General features: G+C 33.5%; 1 long non-coding RNA gene across 1 annotated transcript in view; it reads left to right on the top strand.

Annotated features, from left to right (window-relative positions):
• The window catches only part of LOC118762278, a 17,369-nt gene extending 13,166 nt beyond the window's left edge, over positions 1 to 4,203 (top strand). The window contains exon 3 of the long non-coding RNA XR_004998031.1: positions 4,055 to 4,203. This is a non-coding gene — a long non-coding RNA (uncharacterized LOC118762278). The remainder of the gene's footprint in view (positions 1 to 4,054) is intronic.
• The last annotated feature ends 3,361 nt before the right edge of the window (positions 4,204 to 7,564 follow it).

Raw genomic sequence — 7,564 nt, 5'->3', positions numbered from 1 at the left:
TGTACAAATGAATTTATGGAGATATTACTATCTAAGAAACGATTAATTAATTTCCATGATGACAGGAAAATTAAAAGTAGACATAGGTCGAATTACTTATATAATAAGTTTAGATAATTTGTGAAAATATATGTAACCGGATTTATGTTATTAATTTTAATTTTTGTAGTTATATTATGTAGTATCATAATGAGTATAAATTAGTTGTAGATTATGTAGTGTATGAACATAACTAGAATAACTTTAAACCAAGGGATTAATAAAATTAATTGAAGAATATATATTAATTTATGGACACTTAATTAATTTTATATTTTTTACATATAATGTAGTTTTGAATTATTGAGAATTTAGAATTTCCCCCTGTAAATGGTATATTATGTCACGTCTATTTGATTATTTTTATTTTAATCATTAAATACATATATCTATTTTATTTATTTATTTATTGTATATTTATTGTTTACTCACATTTAACGAGATATGTTTTTTTACAACACTAGATTGTAAGTTTAAAGTTTAAAATTTCTTTTAACTGCTTTTCATCAATAAGATAAGTCATGTTTTTGCTTACATTAATATTGTTAAATTTTATTGAATTGTTTACTGTTAATATACATATATTTATATATTTATTGTTTTATTATAATATCTTAATTTATTTATGTTATTTCTTTTGACCTGAAGAGTGGCTATATATTTTCAAATATATAGTACTAAAGAATAGGAGAGAGGGGAAAGAAATCAGAGGGGCCAAATAATGAGAGGGGAGGATCACAGAATGTGAGGTAGGGAGAGATAGATATGTATATATATGTATATTTATATATGTATATATACACAGACACAGACACACACAAACACACACTCACACAAACATAAACACGCACACACCACGCATGCACGCATACATACTTATAATGGTTTCAAATTTTGCCACAAAGCAACAATTTCGCGGACATGAGTGAGTCGCTTACATCGATCCCAGTGCTCAACTGGTACTTTATCGACCCGAAAGGATAAAAAGCAAAGTCGACCTCGGCGGAATTTGAACTCAGAGCAAGAGACGGATGAAATGCTGCTAAGCGCTTTATCAAGTGTACTATCAGTTCTGCTAGCTCACCGCGTAGCATAATATATACATACATACATACAAACATACATACATACAAACACACACACACACATACACACACAAACACATGTATATGTATGTGAATATATATGCATGTATATGTATGTTTATATATATATATATATAATATATATATACCAATTAAGGACTGAACACGAAAAGGTGGACAGTCAACATGCTAGATATAGACGTCAAATCGCCATTCTCCACAAGGATTATGTTCTCAAATAAAAATAAAATTCAGCACGACCTAAAGCAATGGATGAGACAAAAGAAAATACTAAGTGGAATAATTACCTACGTACTGCAGTTTCAGCTATTAATATCACAAGGATATCTGTAGCTTCATCAGCGTAGTTTGTTATGAGCATAATATGCTGTACTAGATGTTTATTTGAGAACATAATCCTTGTGGAGAATGGCGATTTGACGTCTATATCTAGCATGTGACTGTCCACCTTTTCGTGTTCAGTCCTTAATTGGTATATAAAAATATTTTAATCTTCGGATTCTTTTTAATGTGCTGACCACTGGTTTTAATTGACTAATATCAATTTCTACCCTTATATTTATATATATATATATATATAATATATATATATATATATATATATAAACTTAGATATGTTTCGACCAAAGATTGGTCCAGGGCATGTCTAACTTAATAACACCACATGACCACCTGATAGTACTATCTAAATCCTATTTAAGTCAAGTTTTGTTTATGGTCCATTCAAGTAGTGAGTTCTTGTTGAGAGAGCTGTATCCAGGTATGGGTGGCTTATCCGGTATTCCTTGAAGAAATCTGTCCAGACTCCGTTTAAAGGTGATGGGGTCCTTTTCCTATTTGATCTCTTTCGGGACAATGTTAAATAGGGCAGGGCCTGTTGAGGAAAAGAAATTATGTAATTATGTCGCAGTGTACCTATATGCTGTGATTCTGAATTAGGCAGGGGACGTATGGCCCGTGGTCCCAGCCTTGGATGAACTTTGAAACTAATGTTCAGGTCATTTGGGCAATGCTGGCGGTATATTCTCCACGTCGTACAAATGATCTACCGCTCGCGGCGGTGCTGGAGAGAGTAGAGTTTCAAGGCTTTAAGGCAGTCCCAATAATCAAGATCAGTAATGCCTTCAATTCGTTTAGTGAGTGCCTTCTGGGGTGATTCAATCCTCGAGATGTTTTGTTTTGTATGGGGCGACCACAAGGGGCAGCAGTATTCGAGGTGTGACCATACAAAGGAGGAGAAAAGTGGAATGACGATACCTTGTTCTCTGGACCGGAAGGTTCTTAAGATCCAGGAGCTCATCCTACAAGCTATATCGACCTATTGTTGATGTGGGCACTCCAACTGAGATTGTTATCTACAATTACACCAAAATCTCTGAACGACGAGAACATGGCTGTTTTAGTATAGACTTTCTTCCAAAATGCATCAGCTCAAATTTTCCATCGTTCAGTTACATTTTGTTTTTGTCCGCCCATTAACTCACAGCATATAGATCACACTGGAGTTGAGTTCGGTGTTCTTCTTCATTGATGATTTGCTGGAGCTTAGTGTCATCAGCAAATATTTTCGCTTAGCAGTAATTTACTTTACTGAAGTCAAGATATATGACATCAAAGTTCGAACCTGTTCCCAAGACTTTAAGAATATCTTCAATGTGGTGTAAGAGCTGTGTTAGACAGTCCCTGCCACAACGAAAGCCATGCTGATTTGCATTTAGGAGTTTGTGGGTCTCCAGGAAGTCGGCTATCCTTGATCTTACCACTCTTTCAAAGACTTTGATGATGTGGGAGGTGAGTGAGATTGGACGATAGTTGACTGCGAGAGATCTGTTCCCCTGTTTGAAAACCGAGATGGCAGACTGGGATAGGAGATGTTTCGGTATATAACCTGAGTCTAAAGAATTTCTCTAGAGGTTGGTCAGAGGGACTGCAAGCTGGTGTTTACATCCCTTCGGGAGACTAGCGAGGAATCTGTCAGGGCCTACAGCAGAATAATATTTGACCTCATTTATTGTTGCTATGATGTCAGAGGCAGTGAAGGTTATGTCCGAGATTTTATGTGGGGAATCAACTTAGCTTCTCTTACGTCCGTATTAGTGGGATCACTAAAGACAGAGCAGTATTGTTTCTGCAGTATTTCTTCTATTTCTTTAGAATCGTGTTGGGGAATGCCGTTATCATCGATCAATGGCCCAATGGGTTTGACAGCGGTTCCATGCTTAATTGCATAGTAATAGAACACTTTAGGGTTTTGTTTGATGCTTTTGATTACCCACTGTTCCTCCGCAGCTCTTTGATTTTAAATGGAGGTTTTCACGTGGAGGTCTGCAGATGAAGTTTTTCCAACTCCAGCCTTTCCATTGTTGTTGAATGTGGATGTTATATGTGGGAGTATTTTAATTGGTTGATTTTATTATTGAGTATTTTGATGCGCCTGATGACTGTTTTTTTCTTTTTAGGGAGTCAGTTTCTGTTTGCGTTAGTGGATTTCGTAGGATCGTGTTTTGAGCATGCATAGGTGACAATGTTCTCAAAGTGCTGCCATGCGGTCTCAATGTGAGTGGAACTGAGAGTGAAAGACCAGTCGATGAGTATGTGTGTGTATATATATATATATGTGTGTGTGTATGCGTGTGTGTGCGTGTGTGCGTGTATGTATATATATATATATATATGTTTGTCTGACTGTATGTATGTGTGTTTGTATGTGTGTTGTATGTATGTGTGTATGTATGTAAGTATGTATTTGTTGTGTCAAACTTTGTTTTTTCCTCAGCCCTTAAAGTACACTCTAATGTATATATATATATGTATATATAGATATATATATATATAATATATATATATATATATAATATATAGATATATATATATATATATATATATATATATCCAGGGTTGGCCAAAAGTCAACCATTTAATTCCAAGATTTATTTATGTAACAACTGAATGAATTTAATAAAAGCATCTAAATATGAAACGTTATGAAAATAGTTCAAACTGAAATGCTCCTTGAGCGATACATTTTTCCATTCGAGTGAATACAGAATTACAGATATATATTATGGAATTCTGTTTTACTGTCGGGTGATTTTAGGCCAAATCTTATATATATATTATACTATATATATTCTATATATATATATATAGATATATATATATATATATGTGGTATATATATTATATTGTTGTGTGTGTGTGTGTGTAAGGATGAAAAGGAACACACGAGTTGATATATAGGGAAAAAAAGTCAAGATAGAAAATGCTAAAATAATTTTATAAAAATTTCAGTGCCGGTTTCAGTCATTGAGACTTTTTCAACTGTAACAATTAAGCAATTAAATTTAGAAAAATTAAAAGAAAAGTTTTTTAAAAGAATATTTGTATAGTGTTCAAATATAAGTGGCATTTTCCTTGTTTCTGCCTGTTTCTGTCTCTCTTGTTTACTCTTGTGGGTTCGAGGTCGTTGTGAATTCTTGGTAGGTAAGAAGAAGAAAAAGAAGAAGGAGGAGGAGGAGAGGGAGGGGGAGAAGAAGAAGAAGAAGAAGAAAAGAAGAAGAAGAAGAAGAAGAAGAAGAAGAAGAATGTGGGAGTGCCATAACAGTAGTATGTTGAATGGTCAGCTGCTGCCCCGAAAATGCCCCACAGTGGATGGTAGCAATCCCTGTTCGAAAATATTTCTTTTGAATGTTTTGGTTATAAAATTTGCGTTGGTGTTATTCTAAACAACATTAGTGATAAAGTTAGGAAGGAGAAGAAGAAGAAAAAGAAGAAGAAGAAGAAGAAGAAGAAGGAGAAGAAGAAGAAGAAGAAGAAGAAGAAGAAGAAGAAGAAGAAGAAGAAGAAGATAGAAGAAGGAATGTTGGTAGTGTGAACGTAGTAAGGTGTTAAATGTTTAAATGACTTAAAATTGGCACATTATGGATTATAGCAGTGATTGGGACTGTTTTTTAATGAATTCTTGGGAATCTCTTGAGTGTATCATTTTTAATATTTGCGTGTGTATTTGTGTTATTCTAAGGTCGAGTTGGATATGTTGTTTGTCGTAGACGCGTTCAGAAGGGGCTTGTATTTTGTAATAAAGAGTCTCTTTACTAATTCGTTGGCTCCAGGTTGTATCGTCCCTGAATTGGTAGAGGGGAAAAATTTTGAAGCTTCGATTTTTATTATTGGTGCAAATACCTATGTGTTGGCTAAATGTTATTTTTCTGTTTTGGGAAATTTTTATCTGGGATCTGTACAGGGCCATTCTTTTACGTAGACTATTTTTTGTTTGGCCTATGTATTGCTCTTGACACCCAGAGCAGGTTAGTGTGTATATCAGGTTCCCCGAAACACATGTGAAGTTTCTTTTCACTGTGAAACGTTGACCCTGTTTGAAGGAGAACTCTGATCCCTCAATTAGATAATCCCATATCCCACAATTGGGTCTTCCACATTTTTTACTGAGGGCTTCTGTGTTGTTGAGCGTATTCGGGCTTGTGTTAGGAGACTTTTCAGAGATTTGGGCTGTCTCTTGCTTTTTGAGGATTAAGCTCATTTTGTGGCCCTTTTTTAGCAGGGGTATGTTTTGGAGGATGGTGTCGAAGGCTTCATTGTTAAGAGTGTTGTGTGTGAAGATGTATGGTAGGGCTTTTGGTTGTAAATTTTTCTTTAATTCGGGATGTCTGAGTTTCTGGATGTTGAGTTGAAGGGCACGTTGAAAGCATATATCAATTAGTGAAGGTGGGTAGTTCCTGGTGATGAATGTATCTTTTAGTTCTTGTCGTTGCGTGTCTCTGGCGTTTGCATTAGAAACTATAGTAATATCCTTGTTGCTAGGTTGAAGGAGATATTCATTCTGGTGTGTCTGGGGTGGCATGAGTAGAATGGTAGATATTACTGTTTCTATTAAGTTGCTAAATTTCATAATGAGTATAAACAAAACATTCAAATAAATATTTTCATAAATTGAACAGGGACTGCTACCATTCACTGTGGGGCATTTTCGGAGCAGCAGCTGACCATTCAACATACTGCTGTCATGGCACTTCCACATTCTTCTTCTTCTTCTTCTTCTTCTTCTTCTTCTTCTTCTTCTTCTTCTTCTTCTTCTTCTTCTTCTTCTTCTTCTTCTTCTTCTTCTTCTTCCCTTCGAAGAATTCACGACCTCGAACACACAAGAGTAAACAAGAGAGGCAGAAACAAGGAAAATGCCACTTGTATTTGAACACTATGCAAATATTCTTTAAAAAAAAACTTTAAAAATTTTTTTTCTAAATTTAATTGTTTTCCATACTTACAGTTGAAAAAGTCTCAATGACCGAAACCTGTGCTGAAATGTTTTTTATAAAATTATTTTAGCATTTTCTATCTTGACTTTTTTCCACATATATATATACAGATTAGATATATATCAGATTATAATATATATATATATATTATATATATATATATATATTATATATATATATATATATATATATATTATATATATATATATAATATATATATATATATATATATATATATATATATCTATATATATATGATGTATATATATGATGTATATATATATATATATATATATATATAGATTATAACATATATATATGATGTATATTATATTATTTACATATATATATGAAATTATATAGATTATATATATATATATATATATATATATATAATTATACATGTATATATGTAAATCTGTACGAATGTGTTTGTATGCACATATGTTTATGAGTATGTATGTGAGTATGTATTTGTTGTCGTGTCAAATTTTGTTTTTTCCTCAGCTCTTAAAGTACATTCAGTTCCAGTCACTGAATCCTGTTTCTATATACTAATATATCTGGATGTTTAAATGCGTTTTTAGTAATATACGCTGATATATATGTTTGTGTATTATATGTATAAATATGTATATGCAACATTATACCTAGAAGCAATTTATTGAACTTATATTATATCTGCGTATGTAGATATAATATAAATATTCCCATCCACACACATATATGTATATGTACATTTGTATGAATATGTATAAGTATTTCCTTTACTCGTTCCAGTTATGCTATCTCGCACGTTCGGATGCCTTCTACTCAACACTACTCAGCTCTAGGCTGTTCTACTGCTTCTCCTGACGTCTAGGCTTCTCCCTCTATATTTACGTATTGGGCTAGCCTACTTCATCGTCTGGGGGCGTCCACACAACATGTTATTTGACTGTGGTCATACTGGCGCTCCTATATATTATGTATATGTATATATATTTAAAAATTTATATATTTCTTTTATATATTTTACTTGTTTCAGTTATTAGACTGTCGTCTTGCTGCGGAACCGCCTTGAATTTTTAGTACTTGCTTTTTAAACCTGTTACTTATTCTATCAGTTGTCAAGTGGTGATGAGGGGACAAACACAGACACATGCA

The sequence above is a fragment of the Octopus sinensis genome, linkage group LG2, assembly GCF_006345805.1.
Source record: "Octopus sinensis linkage group LG2, ASM634580v1, whole genome shotgun sequence".
Classification (NCBI taxonomy): Eukaryota; Metazoa; Mollusca; class Cephalopoda; order Octopoda; family Octopodidae; genus Octopus; species Octopus sinensis.
Note: the sequence above shows the minus strand (reverse complement) of the source record. Positions and strands in the feature narration are given on the sequence as shown.